General features: G+C 45.9%; 1 protein-coding gene across 1 annotated transcript in view; it reads left to right on the plus strand.

The window, feature by feature from the left end:
• The window catches only part of LOC111156495 (transmembrane protein 132D), a 582,232-nt gene that overhangs the window by 264,685 nt on the left and 297,294 nt on the right, over positions 1-20,253 (plus strand). The gene's annotated exons all lie outside the window — the stretch shown is intronic.

Consider the following 20,253-nt stretch of genomic DNA (forward strand, 5'->3'; position numbering starts at 1 on the left):
CCGTGAGAGACTATGGACTCTGAAAAACAACCTGAGGGTTTTGAAGGGGTGGGGGGTGGGAGGTTGGGGGAACCAGGTGGTGGGTATTGGAGAGGGCACGTATTGCATGGAGCACTGGGTGTGGTGCAAAAACAATGAATACTGTTACGCTGAAAAGAAATAAAAAAAAAAGATTTTGGATTCAGAAAAGAGAGGCTTATTCAAAAAGCAGGCATGGAGCTAGAAGGGAAACAGTTCATCACTAGAGAGAATAGACAGATGGTAGAGACGGATAGGCAATAGACAGACAGACGGTCAGGAGATAACACATATAGGTGATAGATGGGTAGACAGACCGACACATACTTAGTAGTCAGACGGACAGATAGAATTTCCTACAGGAGAACACAGATACAGTGTTACTTTCCACTGCAAATCCAATCTTTCCATTGTCAAGCCACGTATACACCCCGTGGTTGGAAGTTGTCAGCACATTCCGTGGGTGGACCTTCCGGCAGCTTTGCTACATTTTTTTCCCAGACACAGTTTTTTTCATTCACTCTCATGAATTACTTTCCTAACAGACAGTCTTTTCAGGTTTGTGGGAAGGAATTTAGAGCAAGAGAGAAGGCTCACCAGTCTATCGGTAAGGACTTTTCCAGCAGAAGAGGACTAACCTGTAGTTGTGCCCCCGTATGTCACTTCCGTCCTCCTGGCAACCTAGTCTCCACCCCAACTAAAATACCAGGGGGAGTTCCCTTTGTTCTTTCGGGGCCACAGGACAGTAATCACACTCTCAGAATCTGTGCTCACTGCTGCGGGCGCAGCTTCGGGCCCTTTGTGAATTACAAAGACAAAATCGGGGATCCCCAACTCAGTTGCCTTCAGGGGACAGGGAGGCAATAAAATTGAGTGAATTGGCCCAGGGCAGGCATCAGAACAGTGTTTGTCTGGAGAGGCACTAGGGGATGAGGAGGGAGCAGGGAAAACTGAACAATGCCTGTGCTTTTAGAAGCGGGAGCCTCACCAACCAGTGCATTAATAAGGTATGCAGTTCGAGTATGACGGTACTGTTTCAAGATCTGGATTTTTTTTTAAAGAAAGTGTCATAATTTTAAAATAATTGGCTCAGGTGGTTGAAATGGAATAAAGTATGTCAGGCAAGAACTTTGTAGGCGACTTCAGCCCGTGAGCTGCCGCTGATGACCAGGGACGGAGGCAGAGATCCATTTTCCCAAGGAGCCAAGCCTCCGATGAACACCAAGGACTTTCCGCTTTCATGTCAAAACATTGTTATTCCACATTCTTTTGGTGCAGCTAACAGACAACTCCACACTGAATGCAATAAACAAAGACCATTTTTCTTATGTTCTTGGATTCTGCGGGTCAGCAATTGGGAAAGGGCATATCTGGGGAGGGGGGATGGATGTCTCTGCACCATGATGGTTGGGGCCTCAGGTAGGAGACCTCAAAGGAGGGGACAAGATCCTGACGTGGGACCCTCTGAAGGTTCTCTCTGAACAGTCTAATGGCACATGCAGGCTGTCCCCGGAACCTCAGTTGGGAAGTCAGCTGAATACTCCTCCCATTTCGTGCTGGGTCATCCTCACCGATGGTGGCCTCTGGCCCCTGAGTGGTGGGGCTGGGCTCCAAAATCAAGGTTCCTACAAAGCCCATGGAAGCTGATTCACCTCGTTAGACTTTGCTCATAAGTCCCATAGCATCGCTTCACTGTGGGTGCGAGCCCTCCTCCTGGGTTGGGGGAGAGGCCAGGGCACATCACAGCGAGAGCGTGGCGGGTGGGACAGGAATCAGGGACGGTCATGCCCCCCACTGGGAAACACAGCCTGCCGTATCCGCCAAACACCAAGTGAACGGAGGTGATGAAAAGGGAGGGGAGTGGAGATTTAAGTCAGCCAATTAAAATGCACAGCTCTCCCTTCTTATTTATCCAAGTATCCGTCTTCCTCTCCCCTGGTTTTCTTCGTGACTTATAACCAGTCTTGCACTTAGCTTTCAGCCAGTGTCCCTGTGGCTGAGCAGCGTGACTGTGAAATCCATGGTTAGTGCGGGGACGGGGGCACGACAGGTGCAGGCAGAGACACTGGTTCCAGGGCGTGCTGCTTGGTTATGCTTCTGTGCCTGTCAGGAGTCTGCGACAGGGGCAAGAGTCAGCAGCTTTGGAGGGACACTCAGGGCTCAGGAGCACAGAGCCGCTGCTCATTACGTAGACCCCATCTCGCCATCATGAAAGCGGAGTGAGGCAGTCCTCTCCCTCCGCTCCTGGGCTACAACATCGACTCTCTCTCCCAGGGCTTTTTTATTACGAAAATGTCGGGAAGCCAATCTGTGTGGAATAGTAATTGGTCTCATCAAAAAATATTCCCCAGTGCTGCAGGATCTGGAGAGCCCTCTCTGTTCTACACAGAAAAGACGCCTTTCTCTCAGCTACTGGATCAGTCTCTGTCTTATGGAATCAGGGCTGAGTTGACACCCACAAATTTGCACTTAGGCTTTTTTTAGTTTGTGTGCTCCCAGCACAGGGGCACTGTGGTGGCTTCTCTGAGGGGCAGCCTAGGCTCAGTCCTGCCACTTCGCACATCCGTCCCAGCTCTCGGTGATGCCCGTGCTCCACTCTGTCCTCACTCATGGCCGGGATGATGGAGCAGCACTTGGTGGGCCATGGACAGTTAGTGCACTGCAGGGGAGAGACCCACAGCAAAGCATGCTTTAACGCTTCCAGCTTCAGCCCCTTGTGGGAAATAGCCCTGCAGGTCACGTTTTATGAACAGAACCACATAAGCATAGCCGACTTCAAAGGGAGTGAAGGAGTGAGTCCTCGCAGGTGCCTGGAGAGGAGCTGGGAGCACTGGGCAGGTGACCGTACAAGGTCCCACTGGCTCCCTTCCTTTACATGGCCACTGGTCCAGCTGGGTGAGCTCAGGAAATGGCCTGTCTTTGTAACCTCTTTTCCGTCTTGGTTTTCTCATCTGTATAATGAGAGCTGAAGTAACGTGCATCCGGGACAGATGAGAGCCCTAGGGCTGAAACGTGCTCTTCTGAGCTCTGTGAACAGGTGCTTCCAGCAGCCCGAGAGAGCGAACGGGTCCCTATCTGGGTTCTCACATCTCCAGCGGGGTTCTCTTGGCCCCAAAGAGACAGTGAGCTGAAAGCTGGGTTTTATGAGCGAGAGAAGAATCTTTAGATCTTTCTTATCTCCTCACACTCTTGCCTTTTAGGTCCTCTGATGGTTAAATGAATAGATTTTGTTATACTCCAGGGGAAGGGAGGATGCAAATGGGAGGTAGGAAGACCAGACCCCACATCTGTGATCATGCGTGTAGGCCAGGGGGACTGTGGGAAGGAGAGAGGGAGGGAGATGGATGGTAGGAACAAGGGAGCTGTGTGTCTCAGTTTCCCTTAATGGGACAGAAACCCAGAGGAGGGAGGGAAGAATTTTCTGCAAAGATTAGTAGGAACTCCGTGGCCAGAAAGACCTACAGAAATCAGTCAAGTTTGGGTTCCAGAAGGAGACTGCCCCACGCATTGGTTACATAATGTCTACATCTTCAGGGTTTGCTGAGGCTATTCTGAGTGTCTATCAGCCTGACTCCGTGGGGGTCCTATGGAAGCATCCAGGAGCCAAGTGCCCATGTGCCCTGCAGGGGTGGGGAAGGCAGTGCGGGCGGGCTTCTCCGGTGTGCCAACAGACACCCTTCCAGAACAGAAAAACTGCAGTAGAACACAGTGAGACAGACTCGGGCTCCCAGAGCCAGCTTCATTCTTCATTAGCTGTGTGACCTTGAGAAAAATACTGAACTTCTCTTTGCTTCACTCTCTTCACCTGAAGATGGGATGAAACTTGTCCGCACCACAAACCCTGCACAGGTATCCTCATTTTCACATGAGACCCTTCCGTGATGTCCCGATTTTTCACTCCACAAGTACATTGTGAGAAGTGTCATTGTAGGCTTACCGATCGTAAGGGACGAATGGTGGTGGGTTTGCGGGATCACGATGAGAGCAGGGGGATTGTGCGTGGGAAGACTCGGGTCTTAAGGGAGCTCTGTCCTTCCCTCTCAGTGTTGCTGCGAACCGAAAACTTCTCTAAAAACTAAAGCTTAATGATTTTTAAAAAGTGGTATTTAAACATCCCTGCTTTCAGGAATGACATGGACCCGCCTGCTGGGCCGAGCTTTCTAGTCAGTTTCCAGTCAAAGGATGTTGTGTAAACAAAATTTTAATTGCCCATCATGTGTGGGTGGAAAGTGCATTAATAAAAGTCTGGCTATTGGAGCTTGCAGAGACCCCACTGGGATGACCTGGTGCAGGGGCTGTGTTCGGTCCCTGCAGACCTCCAGTCCCCGGGCCTGTGCACAGGACTTTACTCGGAGACAGAGTCTTTACGCGGTCCCTACAGTATGCTGTCGAGCACTTAAAAATGTGATCATGGAGTAGATCTCATGATAAGTGTTCTTTTCACAATTAAAAAGTAAAAATGAAAGTGAAAAAAAAGAAACAAACCTGGGGCGCCTGGGTGGCTCAGTCACTAAGTGTGTGCCATTGGCTCAGGTTATCATCCCGGGGTCCTAGGATTGAGCCCCACATCGGGCTCCCTGCTTGCTGGGAAGCCTGCTTCTTCCTCTCCCACTCCCCCTGCTTGTGTTCCCTCTCTGGCTGGCTCTCTCTCTCTGTCAAATAAATAAATAAAATCTCTAAAAAAAATAAAAAATAAAACCTAAACTCACAATGATGCAAACACAATTAAAAGCCAGGATAGTGGGGAATTGGTGGTTTTGGCTTCAGGCGTGAGTGTGTCTGAAACCCAGAAATAGCAAAATTAAAACTGCCAGACTGATAAGGTGGCATTTAGTAAGAGTTTGTCACGCATGTAGGAAGTTTTCGCACAGGGTGCTTTCGAGTCAGACACCGATGTGGAGCGCGGGAGTGACGTCAGAGCACGGCTTCTCAGGTGAAACGGGGAGGCTCTTTAACCGTCAGGAGGAGGGGGATCACTGTGGGGGTTTCTGGATGGCAGAGGATTGCTTTTAGGAAGATTTCTTAAGTTTCTTTGTTGATTATCAGGGGCACTGAAAAGAAATAACCTAAGTTTTGCCCATGTTCATGAAATCAGCTGAATTTAGGGTTGCTCACATGGTTTACTGGATTTATTTGCTTGTCGGGGGGTTCTTTAAGCTTGGTCTCTATTTTATTTTGGTTCAGCTGTTGGATTCAGGGCTTTATACCAGCACGGATCCATTTCTTTCCTCTCGTTTTCTCTTCCCCATGAGGTCACACCTTGCTAGGTCCCTTCGGAGTGCAGTGGCGGAAATCCTTTGTCTTCCCAAGGCTCACCTTGGATCAGGGATGAGGACCAGGGATGGGATGGGGATACTCTTCTGGTGGCGCCTGGGAAATTCCCGAACCCACCTGATCTGGTTGAACCCAATCCCTGTGACCAGAACGAAGAAGACTGCCCGTCGTTTGGGGGTCACCTCATCTGTTTCCAGGATCCAAGGCTGTTGCCCAAAGAAGTAGAACACTTCCAAGGTAGAGCACACACCCCTGTAAGCAGGTCATTGTTCGGAAGGATGTCACGTATGAACAGCTGGGGCAGTGCTGGGTTTAGGAGACACTTGCTCCCAGGGACAGTGCGCTTGCCTCTTGTCCTTCAGGGAGACAGCTTCTGCTCTGGGCCACCAACCCACCAACCCATCATCGCCTGCCAGGTGTTACTTTCCATTCCAGAGAGGGATGTTCGAAGGGCACATCTCTTTCTTTTCTTTTCTTTTTCTTTCTTTCTTTCTTTCTCTCTTTTTTTTTTGCAAACTAGAAATCTGTCTTGGAGAATGTGCTGACAAAAGATGATTTTTTGTCGAAAGAGCCATCAAGATACCCCTGGAAATGAAATAGAATAGGAAGCAAATAGCCCTACCAGATATTAAAACACGTCATAAGCTATTGTGTTTAAAACATGTGGGTGCTGCCTCCCGAGGAGGCAGACAGATCAATAAAAGCAAACGCAGAGGCCAAAAATAAGCCTAAGGAGCCGACGAATTTAGTATGGATCAAAGATGGCATTTTAAATCAATGGGGTGCTGGGTGAATCATTTAATAAGTAGGGCTGATGAAGCCCAGATGGGGAGAAATAAAGCCAGATCCCTCTTCCACTCACTTCTCAAATGAAAATGAATTCCAGATGGATCAAGATATTAATTTGCTTATAAATCAATTTCCTAATAAACAATAAAAATAAGACCAACAAAAGGATAGAGAGAGGGACAAAGGATGTGAACAGACATTTGATAAAAAAAAAAAAGAAAAAGATTATCCAAATATAAGCCTATGAAAACTGTATTCAGTGCTCCTTAGACTTAAGGAAGTACTGTTTTTATTTGTCAGATTTGCACCCATCAAAAAGGCAGGAAAAAAGGCACACAGAGACCCCCTGAACGAATGTGTATATTGCTAGAATCTCTCCGCGTGGCAGTTCAGCATGTTCTATCCACATGGGATATGGGCATCTCTTCTGACTTGGCCCTTCCTCTTTGAGACTTCTGGGCTGTAGACACGCTTGCATGTGTGTGCAGAGCTCTGTGGTCGTGCAAGTTCTCTGACGTGCTGATTGTGGAAGCGAAGATTGGAAAGCACCCAAGTGTCCACCAGATGGGCATGGTCAGGGAGATGTTCATGACCTGTGCACAATGGTTTCATCTGTGGTTGGGAATCTACAGTGCCCTGGGCCTCTAAATGCTGATATTGTTGTAACTACTAGATACGTATTTTCAACACATATATAATGTGTACAACCGTGTACAGTACTGCCATTGGTGTTTTTTAAAAATAGACCTATCTACACATATTGATCTCCCAGAAAATGTACATTAAATTTGGTAAAAGTGACAGGAGGGAAGTCTTCAGTGAGAGAAACTACTTTGTATCCCTATTTGTAACATGTAGATATTTACATTGTGCCTGTATTATTTCTTCGATGAAAAAAAAATGTTACTTGTAAATTTTTTAAAAAACCCAAAAGACATCCCAGAAAGTGTGAGTTTGTTGCCCAGAGCTCTGGTTTTGACATAGAATGTTTCCCTTAATTAAAGAAGTATATTTAAGTAATTCCTCCAAAATACTAGTAACCTCGAGGATGGGCGAAAACAGCAATCCCGCTCTATTATGTGCTGTCGTGAAATTAGAGGGCTGGCTCTTAGCAAACAGTAAGATTAGATCTCTCCCCAAAGCCTGGGAGCCGCACGCAGCGCCCGGGGCGTGGTGGTGCCCTGGGAACAGAGCCAGGTGCAGAAACATGAGTCACGGGATAGGAAGGCCACCCGACTTGCTTTTCTGCTTGCTGTGTGAGGCCCCGCAGAACTTTGAGTCCTTGTCTTCCATCTCCTGTTGAAGTGCAAGGGTTGTGGGTTTTTGTTTGTTTTTGCTGTGCCCCCCCCCCCAAGCGGCTTTGATTTATTGATTATTCTATGGATGAAATGTCGACGGAGTAACACTGAGAATAGTCGGGTGCCTAGGTTTCTGTGTGAAGAGGGATGTAACATGATGACGCCCATGATGGCTAAAGTCTATTTTCTGTGGGACCCTTTCTGAAGGACTATCTCCGAGAGTTCATTACGTTCAACAAGGAATAGGGGCTTTTTTCTTGCGCACGTGCTGGTTGATCGGATGAGTCTACGATGGGAGAGTCCCTAACACGCAGAATGAGTGAGGCTCTGCCCTCCGTCTCTGCAAGTGGAGATCTCCGCCCACAGATTTATTCCTTTAGTATCAGGAGCAAATAATATGTCTGTCATTGGGGAAATGGTGATGACATCACATGTTACTCACCTTTTGGCCCAAGATGCAATAGTCTGCTGCTTTGGCTTCCTTTCTCACTGGGTTCTCCTGAGTTGGTAGGTGGCCAGCCTGGTTCCTGCTTTAAGTTTATTTTATTTGCCCCTGGAGCTAGTCAAGAATAGAGACCAGGATGATCTGGTGAATAAAGCAGCCTGTTGAATTTAATCAAGGCTGCTGCATACAGTTGTGCAGGTTGTACACTGCTCAACTCTAGGAAGCCCCACTTCATATCATAATCTATATGAATGATGCTTCCTGGGGTTAGTCAGTGCCCAAGCTGGGTGGCCATGTAGCAGTCCTGGGCATGATCCTAGTTATATAAATCTATAGACTGGGTGTGAATAAAGCAGTACGTAGAAGGATGATGACTAAAATATTGTTGGTTTAGGTTCAACAAGATGGAAGTTCAGGTGGTTTTTACTTTCTTCCTCATATTTTTGCATAGTATGCATTGTTTTCCAACAGCAAATATATTCCACCCACGTAGGACAAAAATGACAAAGCCGCCATCATTGTGAGTTGTACGTGTAGGGGGTGGGGAGGACACAGACGTGGGTACATTTCTGTGCGTGAATGCCTCTGTCCCACCCTGGACCTAGCAGAGTGCTCTCCCATGGCTCCTTGCTTCACTCACACACGCAGATGGGGCCTGACTTCCTGAGTCCCAGCTAACGGAGATCACACACAGATGGATGTTGGACTGTTTTCAGGCCTCACATATATTGTCTAACCAAGATGATGTTTTCAAAACTTGGGATCCTACTTAAAAGTGGGGGATCTCTGGCCTGTCTTCAGGCCAAATGTTTGGCAACACGAGGCCTATACCCGGAGGTGAGGGCTGTGCCCTGCATTCGAGGTCTGTGCTCTCAGCCTGAGCTGTTGGTACTTTCTAGTGGGGACAGAGCCCTGCATCCTGGAGCCCTGGGGATGCCTAATTCCTAAGCCATTTACTGAGAGCTGTTCACCCCTCCAACTGGCAGTGGGTCCCAGCCCCCCGAGGCCACACCCTCATGCCTCCTCCTCTGGCCCTTCTCTGCCTGGGGGTCTTGGAGATGCCCATTTGTCTTGGGGACAAAATCCTGCCCATGTTTATCTTCTGTTCTAGAATGTACCGGTGATTCAGTAACGGCAGGACATCCAAAACAGTTTGCTGTGAAGTGACCGGTCTTCATTCTAAATTTAACGCTACCCGAGAAACGGCCACATGAAAACAGATTCCCTTCTCCCCCTGAAGCTGTGAAGCACACACCCGGTGGGAGAGTTTCAGCATCTTACCAATACCTGTCCACCTACCTCCTTGTAACATGACCTCTGCTTACCACATTTATTTGTCCTGCGCTCAGAAATCAGTTCAAGTGGGACTGTCTCACGTATGTTCACCCCAAGGGCTGTGCAGAGTGATTCACTGAGATGGTGGAGAATCAGGACTTCTCACCACCTTTCTCTTAATCTCATCATTTTAATGTATCCTTTCAGGTATGTTTTCTACTGTATTTACAAGTGCAATAGTCCAAACACGAAGTCGATAAATAAATATGGCCACATTAAGGGGGGACACCAACACGCAATTTACTACCGTGAGTGCTTGATAATAAACAAGTGTTGGGACCTGCTGTTCTGGATTTATTTTTGTTTTTCCTTATTTACTGATTTTTATTTTTATTTTTCATTTTATTAACATATAGTGTATTATTTGCTTCAGGGGTACAGGTCTGCCAGTCATCAGTCATACAGAGTTCACAGCACTCACCGTAGCACATACCCTCCCCAGTGTCCCTCACCCAGCCACCCCTCCCTACTCCCCTCCACCCAGCAACCCTCACTTTGTTTTGTGAGATTAAGAGGCTCTTATGGTTGCTCTCTCTCACCAGTCCCATCTTGTTTCATTTTTTTCCCCTCCCTAACCCCCATGACCCCCCGCCCTGCCTCTCAAATTCCTCATATCAGAGAGATCATATGATAATTGTCTTTCTCAGATTGACTTATTTCACTTAGCATAATACCCTCTAGTTCCATACACGTCATTGCAAATGGCAAGATTTCCTTTATGATGGCTGCATAGTATTACATTACATATATCTACCACATCTTCTTTATCCATTCATCTGTTGATGGACATCTGGGCTTTTTCCATAGTTTGGCTATCGTGGACATTGCTGCTATGAACACTTGGGTGCAGGTGGCCCCTTGGATCACTACATTTGTATGTTTAGGGTAAATACCCAGTAGTGTGATTGCTGGGTCATAGGGTATAATTGCTATATTATCAACTTTTTGAGGAACCTCCATGCTATTTTCCAAAGTGGCTGCACCAGCTTGCATTCCCACCAATAGTGTAGGAGGGTTCCCCTTGCTCTGCATCCTCGCCAACATCTGTCGTTTCCTGACATTAATTTTAGCCATTCTGACTGGTGTGAGGTGGCATCTCACTGTGGTTTTGATTTGTATTTCCCTGATGCTGAGTGATGTAGAGCACTTTTCCATGTGTCTGTTGGCCATCTGGATGTCTTCTTTGCAGAAATGTCTGTTCATGTCCTCTGCCCATTTCTTGATTGGATTCTTTGTTCTTCGGGTGTTGAGTTTGATAAGTTCTTTATAGATTTTGGATACTAGCCCTTTATCTGATATGTCGTTTGTGAATATCTTCTACCATTCTGTTGGTCGTCTTTTGGTTTTGTTGACTGTTTCATTTGCTGTGCAAAAGCTTTTGATCTTGATGAAGTCCCAATAGTTCATTTTTGCCCTTGCTGCCCTTGCCTTTGGTGATGTTCTTAGGAAGAAGTTGCTGAGGTCGAAGAGGTTGCTGCCTGTGTTCTCCTCAAGGATTTTGATGGCTTCCTTTCTCACATTGAGGTCTTTCATCCATTTTGAGTCTAGTTTTGTGTGTGGTGTCAGGAAATGCTCCAGTTTCATTCTTCTGCATGTGACTGTCGAAATTACCCAACACCATTTGTTGAAGAGACTGTCTTTTTTACTTTGGATATTCTTTCCGGCTTTGTCAAAGATCAGTTGACCATAGAGTTGAGGGTTCATTTCTGGCCTCTCTGTTCTGTCCCATGGATCTATGTGTATGTTTTTGTGCCAGAACCATACTGTCTTGATGATTACAGCTTTGTAATAGCACTTGAAGTCTGAAATTGTGATTCTGCCAACTTTTTCTTTTTCACCATTTCTCTGGCTATTTGGGGTCTTTTCTGGTTCCATATAAATTTTAGGATTATTTGTCCCATTTCTTTGAAAAAAGGTGATGGTATTTTGATACAGATTGCATTAAACATATAGATTGCTCTAGGTAGCATAGACATTTTCACAATATTTGTTCTTCTAATGCATGAGCATGGAATGTTTTCCCATTTCTTTTTGTCTTCCTCAATGTCTTTCATGAGTACTTTATAGTTTTCTGAGTACAGATTCTTTGCCTCTTTGGTTGGGTTTATTCCTAGGTATCTTATGGTTTTGGGTGCAATTGTAAATGGGATTGACTCCTTAATTTCTCTTTCTTCTGTCTTGTTGTTGGTATATAGAAATGCAACTAATTTTGGTGCATTGATTTTATATCCTGACACTTTACTGAATTCATGTCTGAGTTCTAGCAGTTTTGGAATGGAGTCTTTGGGTATTATATCATCTGCAAAGAGTGATAGTTTGACTTCTTTGCTGATTTCGATCCTTTTATTTCTTTTTGTTGTCTGATTGCTGAGGCTAGGACTTCTACTACTTGAATAGCAGTGGTGATAGTGGACAGCCCTGCCGTGTTCCTGACCTTAGGGAAAAGCTCTCTGTTTTTCCCCATTGAGAATGATATTCGCTGTAGGGTTTTCATAGATGGCTTTGTTGATATTGAGGTATGTACCCTCTATGCCTACACTTTGAAGAGTTTTGATCAAGAAAGGATGCTGTACTTTGTCAAATGCTTTTTCAGCATCTATAAAGAGTATCATATGGTTCTTGTTCTTTCTTTTATTAATGTGTTGTATCACATTGATTGATGTGCAGATGTTGAACCAACCTTGCAGCCCAGGAATAAATCCCACTTGGTTGTGGTGAATCATCCTTTTAATGTACTGTTAGCTTCTACTGGCTAGTATTTTGGTGAGAATATTTGTATCTGTTTCCATCAGGGATATTGGTCTGTAATTCTCTTTTTTGATGGGGTTTTTGTCTGGTTTTGGGATCAAGGTAATGCTGGCCTCATATAATGACTTTGGAAGTTTCCCTTCCTTTTCTATTTTTTGGAACAGTTTCAGGAGAATAGGTATTAATTCTTCTTTAAATGTTTGGTAGAATTCCCCTGGGAATCCATCTGGCCGTGGGCTCTTGTTTGTTGGGAGATTTTTGATGACTGCTTCAATCTCCTTATTAGTTATCGGTCTGTTCAGGTTTTCTATTTCTTCCTGGTTCAGTTTTCGTAGTTTATGGTCTCTATAAATGCATCCATTTCTTCCAGATTGTAAAATTTGCTGGTGTATAGTTGCTCATATGTTCTTATAATTTTCTTATAATGGTTTTTATTTCTTTGCTGTTTGTTGTGATATCTCCTCTTTCATTCATGATTTTATTAATTTGCATTCTTCCTCTTTTCTCTTTGATAAGTATAGCCAGAGGTTTATCAATCTTATTAATTCTTTCAAAGAATCAGCTCCTAGTTTCTTTGATTTATTTTACTGTTCTTTTGGTTTCTGTTTCATTGATTTCTGCTCTGATCTTTATTAGTTCTCTTCTCCTGCTGGGTTTAGGCTTTCTTTGCTGTTCTTTCTCCGGCTCCTTTAGGTGTAAGGTTAAGTTGTGTACTTGAGACCTTTCTTGTTTCTTGAGAATGGCTTTTGAACATTTGTGTTTTCATTTTCCTTTGTTTCCATGAATTTTTAAAATTCTTCTTTAATTTCCTGGTTGAACCATTCATTCTTTAGAAGTATGCTCTTTAGCCTCCATGTATTTGGGTTCTTTCCAGCTTTCCTCTTGTGGTTGAGATCTAGTTTCAAAGCATTGTGGTCTGAAAATATGCAGGGAATGACTCCAATCTTTTGGTACTGGTTGAGACCTGATTTGTCACCCAGGATGTGATCTATTCTGGAGAATGTTCCATGTGCACTAGAGAAGAATGTGTATTCTGTTGCTTTGGAATGGAATGTTCTGAATATATCTGTGATGTCCATCTGGTCCAGTGTGTCATTTAAAGCCTTTATTTCCTTGTTGATCTTTTGCTTGGATGATCTGTCCATTTCGTTGAGGGGGGGGTTAAAGTCCCCTACTATTATTGCATTATTGTCGATGTGTTTCTCTGAATTTGTTATAAATTGGTTTATATAATTGGCTGCTCCCATGTTAGGGACATAGGTATTTAAAATTGTTATTTATTCTTGTTGGACAGACCCTTTAAGTATGATATAGTGTCCTTCCTCATCTCTTATTATAGTCTTTGGCTTAAAATCTAATTGATCTGATATAAGGATTGCACCCCAGCTTTCTTTTGATGTCCATTAGCATGGTAAATTGTTTTCCACCACCTCACTTTAAATCTGGAGGTGTCTTTGGGTCTAAAGTGAGTCTCTTGCAGACAGCTTATCGATGCATCTTGGTTTTTTAATCCATTCTGATACCCTTTGTGTTTTGATTGGGGTATTTAGCCCATTTACGTTCAGAGTAACTATCGAAAGATATGAATTTAGTACCGTTATATTGCCTGTAATGTGACTGTTACTGTATATTGTCTCTATTCCTTTCTGGTCTGTTACTTTTAAGCTCTTGCTTTGCTTGGAGGACCTCTTTCAATATTTCCTATAGGGTTTGGTTTGGTGTTTGGAAATGCTTTTAGTTTTTGTTTGTCCTGTAAGCTTTTTATCTTTCCTTCTATTTTCAATGACAGCCTAGCTGGATATTGTATTCTTGGCTGCATATTTTTCTCATTTAGTGCTCTGAATATATCATGCCAGTCCTATGTGGCCTGCCAGATCTCTGGATAGGTCTGCTGCCAACCGTTGTATGTTACAGACTTCTTGTCCCAAGCTGCTTTTGGGATTTTCTCTTTATCACTGAGACTTGTACATTTTACTATTAGATGATGGGATGTTGACCTATTTTTATTGATTTTGAGCGGGTTCTCCGTACCTCCTGGATTTTGATGCTTGTTTCCTTCACCAAATTAGGGAAATTCTCTGTTATGAGTTGCTCCAGTATACTTTCTGTTCCCCTCTCTCTTTCTTCTTCTTCTGGGATCCCAATTATTCTAATATTGTTTCATCTTTTTATATCACTTATCTGTAGAATTCTCCCCTTGTGGTTGTAGCAGTTGTTTAACTCTTTTTCTCAGCTTCCTTATTCTCCACCATTTGCTCTTCTGTATCACTAATTTTCTCTTCTGTCTCATTTATTCTAGCAGTAAGAGCCTCCATTTTTTATTGCATCTCATTAATACCGTTTTTTCATTTCAAGTTGGTTAGATTTTTATTCTCCAAACAGTGATTCTCTAGTATCTTCCATGATTTTTTTGAGCCCAGCTAGCACCTTGATAATCATCATTCTGAACTCTAGTTCTGACATCTTTCTAATGTCCATATTGATTAGGTCCCTAGATATTGGTACTGCCTCTTGTTCTTTTTTTATAGGTGAGTTTTTCCATCTTGTTATTTTATCCAGAAAAATAGTTGAATGTGGGAACAAAATACTAAAAGGACAGCAACAACCCCAGAAAAATATACGGTAACCACATCGAAGAGACCCAAAACTGGGGGGAGAAGAAAGTAAAAAAAATATATATATATACACATATTATGCATATATACGTGTACTAACACACACACACACACACACACACACACACACACACACATACTGGTGAATAATACTGAGCCACACACTTTATTTTGGATGTATTTTGGTGTGTTAGAAGAAACTACCTCCCAGAATTTTAAAGAGAGAAAAAAGTACACACACACACACACACACACACACACAGAAGAGTAACCATGATGAAGGAATAGAATATGAATGTAACAATGAAAATTAAAAAAGATTCTAAAAAAGGAATTGATAAGATGAGAGGTTCGTTGAAAAAAAAAAAGAGGGAAGAAAGTGATCAGGCTGGAGACTAGAACAAAGCCATGTGCTAGATTTAGGGCATATTTTGATCCATTAGAAGAAACTGTATCCCAAAATTTTAAAGAAAGAAAACCCTATATGTATACAAAAAACAAGGTTAAATACAATGAAGGGATAAAATGTGAGTATAACAAGGCAAATTTAAAAATATATTTTTAAAAAGTATTGATAAGATAAAATAGTTTAAAAAGGTTAAAATAGGAAAGAAGAAAAATTTAAAAAATAGAATAAGAAAAATGTAGTATTAAAGAAATTTAACTTTGAAAGACTAAAGGATCATGGGTAGAAAATCCATGAATTCCATGCATTGGTTTCCCCTATCTCTGGAGCTCAGCTGTTCTTCATCGGTGAGCTTGGTCTTGGCTGGATGTTCTTGCTGATCTTCTGGGGGAGGGGCCTGCTGCCGGGATTCTCAAGTGTCTTTGCGGGAGGCGGAACTGCGCCGCCCTTGCCAGGGGCTGGGCTAAGTCATCTGCTTGTGGTTGCTCTGGAGCTTTTGTTCCCTGAGCGCTTTCCATAGGGCCCGCAGGTCGGAACGAAGATGGCGGCCGCCCAGTCTCCCGCCTGGAGGAGCCAAGAGCTGGGGACCCGCTCCTCAGTGCACCCTCAGAGAAAAGCCATCAGTCCCTCCCGGCTCCCTGGTCTCCGGTCGCGCCTGAGCTCACTTGGCCTATGACCGAGCGTCTCTGTCTCTGGCGCATGGCCCTGTGTGGAGTCTCCAAACCCAGCAGATTCCTGCCTCAGAGAAGGAAGGTCAGTCTCCGCGGATGTGCCACTTGCGGGGTCCCTGCTGGAAGTGCAGTGTCCTGACTATGTCGTGGACCACGGTTTAAGGTCACCCTGAGCTGAGAGCTCACTTCTCCACTCCGTGTCTGCAGTCAGCTTCCCCGTTCCAATACCTGGGGGCTCTGCCACTCAGACACCCCTGGTCTTTCTGTGACCCCAGGGACCTGAGACCACACTGTCCTCGCAAGGGCTCCACCCCCTGCTCAGCCTCTGGAGCGATGTCCCTCCGTGGAGCCGACTTCTAAAGTTCCGATTTTGTGCTCTCCTGCTCCGCCACTTGCCGGGAGCCGGCCCCTCCCCCCACGGTCTTCCCATTGCTTCGGATTCACGTCTCCGCACATCCTGCCTTCCAGAAAGTGGTCGCTTTTCTGTTCCTAGAACTGCTGCTCTTTTCGATCTCCTGTTGCATTTGTAGGTGTTCAGGATCGTTTGATAAGTATCTAGCTGAATTCCTAGAAACAGAAGAGATGTAAGTCTGCCACTTCTCTGCCATCCTGCTCCTCCCCCTTGTTTTTGATGTACATTTTATGTAGGATCAGCTTTTCCTTAGTGCTGCTGCATTTACTAGGATCGTCCCCATGCCACAGGAGAGACTTAGCCATGTACCTTCCAGTGATAGGAGGAGGGGCCCGGCATCACAGGAGCTAGGAAGAACTCCTGATTGCATTGTAAAGAATTACACGGATGTTGTTGGGTGAGGCAGGGCCTGGACGTGGGGAGAGAGTCCATGTGGCTCTGAGAGTAATTGGAATGTTCTGGGTCATGGGGCATGCGGACTCGGTGGGGCAGGGTGCGGTTGTAAACTGATCCCGGTCAAGCAGCAGTTACACGCAGCATGTGACTGCGAGCGATGGCAGGGTGCCTGTTGCACATGAGGGTGCAGATCATGCTTTCGTCTTTCCCACGGCAAATGAGAGAAGAGGAGTAAATGCATGAGGAACATTTTTGGTAAAAATCTTTGCAAGAGGGATTTTCGCTGGACTTTGAACCAATGGGGAAATCCAGTTTCCATCCGTTAACAGGGAAGGATGCCGTTCACCAGACTGACAACACTTGTAAGCATACCTCATCTTCTGTCGTCCCCGAATAGGAGACACTGGGTGCTGGGGGAGCGGAATGACGTGTGCACGGCGGTCAGCACCCGGGCTCCTGTTTCGATTCTGCTACCAGATGCTGTGCCTGGGACACACAGGCACACACGTTTGCATGTGCGTGTGCATGCATGTCTGTGTGTGCATATATGTGTGTATGGTATACAGTTGACCCTCGCACAACACAGTAGTGAAGAGGTGTCAACTCGCCGTGCAGCTGGAAATCAGAGTCGAGCTCTGAGCTCCCAGAATGTAACTGCAGGCAGCCTGCTGCTGACTAGGAGCCTCACTGATAACGTACACCATCGATCAGCACGTGTTTCGTATGTCCTGCGTATTATATACTGTATCATTGCAAAAGGGAAGCTAGAGAAATAAAATGTTACTCGGAAAACCGTAAGGAAGAGGAGATGCTTTTATGGCCCTTGCTGTATTTATTGTAAAAACCTCATGCATCCGTGGATGTGTGTAGTTCAAACCCGTGTTACTCAACGGTCAACTGTATATATGTGTGTGAGTGTGTGTCTGTGTGTGCGTCTGTGTGTTTGTGTGTGTGTGTGTATACCGTAGCTCTGCTAAGTCTTAGAAACACAGTATGCGTCTACGGCCATACCACCCTGAACGCACCCGATCTCGTCTGATCTCGGAAGCTAAGCAGGCTTGGGCCTGGTTAGTACTTGGATGGGAGAAACACAGTGTGCCCGTAACCCAAGCGGGTTTTACTTGTGTGCATCCCCAGTACAACGTGCCCAGCATGGGGGAAATGATGGCTCTTTTCCCTGTCCCTAGGGTGGATACATTTTCAAGTGTGACTGTGCAGCAGTGTCTTTGGAGATTAAGCCCCGTGTTGATCTCTGGGGAGTGAAGCTGTCAGGGTTGCCCGTATGGATGGAACCACAAGTAGGTTATAAAACATCCATTAATGAATGCACGAGACTCGGTTGTCATGAGCAAACGAGGGATTAGCACTTGGTCCAAACCCAGGGATGCCAAGCGACCCGTGTCCTACGAATTATCTTAGTAGTTCCTCAGCTCCGCCACTTACGTCTCTGAGGCTAGCGTGTAAACATGACTAACCCGATGAGAAGCCTCATTCAGTGTATACCGTCGATGATGTCTTCGAGGGAGAACCACCCGGTTCCTTGTGAGTGTTCACACTTGGTACAAGCCATTCAGGGATCTCTCCAGCAAGGATCCATCCTTCTGATCAGGACGTCTGGAACGTGCGCTAAGAGTGTGTCTCCTCTTAGGAAAACATACCGTGTCCATGAAAAGCAACCTCCTAGTGTCCCTCACTACATTTCAGAAAGACCATCCCTTCGAAGCAAGGTTAGTCATTTCAGCTTCACCTCACCGCCACCGGCTCATTAGGAAGAAATACTGGGTACATCATAGGTTACATAAGCAACCACGCTCTTTCCTGAGAACCTGAGAATGATTCACGGAGGAAGCATTCTCTGAGCTCCACATGCCCTACTTGTGAGTACCATTTAACAAAGATAGGAGCCCATTCTCTACCGGGGAAGTCTTGGGCACCAGCATCTCTTGTAGAATGAAAAGATCACCAAATCCAGAATGATGACCTATTTATTTAAAGCAAATTTGATTCAATAAAATTCCAGCGCATCGTAAATGGGCCAGCCCTCAGAATTCATCCCGATATAATAGCAGCTGTCCTCAGTGAATTGAACTTTTTTTCAGCCACCGCATCCTGTTTGCCTGCTCTTTAATTGATTTCCCACAAGGCAGAAATCATAGCTTATTCACCTGTGTGTTGCACTGGAATATTTTCCGGAAAATGAGACGGCTATCTGGCCTGTGCATTCAATTCCTAATTCCTAATATATAATTCAGTGTGTAGGCCTGTACGATGATTATTTAAAACCTAAACATGCAATATTTTTCCCCCACTGCAGAAATACTGTTTTCCACTGAAGCTCACCTCCCAAAACTTCCAGCTTTCACACCGAGGGCCACACGTCATGGTTCCTCTTCTCTTTGTAGAACAGTCAAATCAGATTGCGTGGCCGGTTCCCCGGACGCCCTCAGGTTTGGTGACCTGCTAGGACGACTCCGGACACAGCACACAGTCCTAATCATGGCGCTGGTTTGTTACAGCAAAGGACACAAAGCAAATTCAGCAAAGGGAAAAAGACATGTGGGGTGATGTCTGGGGGAGTTAGGCACAGGCTTCCAGAGTCCTCTCTCCGGGAGTCACGTGGGATGCCCCGAGTTCTTCCACAATGACTCATGGCCTCACGTGTGAGTGTCATCCACTGGAGAAGCTCAGCTGAGCCTAGAAGCCCAGGGTTTTCCCTGGAGGCTGGCCACCAGGGCCCTCTGCCTGGTATGCACCGTGATTCCAGACTCCTGTGGGCATCGGGCATAAACCCCATTGTTTGTACAGACGGTTTGGGCAGCCCCTTCCCATAAGCCCAGAGCCTGGATGCTAGCCAGGGGCCTCCTTGACCATGAGCCTTTCTGGAACAGCAGCCTCGGGCCTGCTGCTGGGTCTTCTACACGATGTACTTGAAGTTGTTTGTGTGGGAAATCGTGTTCCTGAGTTTAGGGCCAGGCATGTCCCTCTCTCTCCTCTTCCCACCCCACTTGTCTCCACGCATGTATGAGGGTTCAGAGAGGGAGGGTCGGGGTCTGTGTCCGGGGCTCTGTGTCCATGTGGACACAGCAGTTTGACCTCTGAAGTTTGTCTCCTCAAACCCTCCAACCGTCTTCTCCCCGGTTCTGCTCGCCCCTGTAGCTCCTGCTGCAAAGTTCCTCATGTGCCACCCAAGGGACGAGGGGGAAAAAACCCGTCACGAACATGACTCTCAAACATGAGGCCAGTTTGCACATCAGACAGTGTGCGATGCCTTGCATATTGTATTGTACATTTGCCGTTCTTTATGTTTTTCACTTAAAACTTCTGAGAACAAATCAGGGCTCTGCTGTGACATTCCCTTTTCCTCAGCTCGTTGGGAGGGGATGACACCCCTTTCTCTTGGTAAGGAGCCTCTGGGCGTGTCGTCATCCCCCTGCCAAGGACGATGAGGAAGGAGTGAATGAATGGGTGTGTGGCCCACAGCATACTTGCCTTGGCAAATCTGTCTTTGTGTAAAGTCCGAGTGGGTGTTCGATCTCCAGACCCAGGCTGACCAGTGTGGGGTAGCAGGGAATGTGGACCTGGGTCAGCAGCTTCTGCCCCAGATGGGTGTGTGTGAGGCCAAGGGGAGCACTGGTCATGGTTTGAGCTGCGGTTTGGGGCCAGGGGACACCTGGGTCATCTGCTGCGTGACACCCAGGTCCTCCCCCTCTCAGTGGAAGCTGACCCCACGGGGGTGTGTGATACTCCAAAGTGTTGACGCTGTAACACTGGGGAAGTGCGCCTGGTGGGTGCGTGACAGTGATGCTCAGGGTGGAGGAGACAGTCAGGCTGCGTGGCAGGAGGGGC

Source organism: Enhydra lutris, unplaced genomic scaffold, assembly GCF_002288905.1.
Source record: "Enhydra lutris kenyoni isolate GAN:26980312 unplaced genomic scaffold, ASM228890v2 scaffoldscaffold46, whole genome shotgun sequence".
Taxonomy (NCBI): Eukaryota; Metazoa; Chordata; class Mammalia; order Carnivora; family Mustelidae; genus Enhydra; species Enhydra lutris.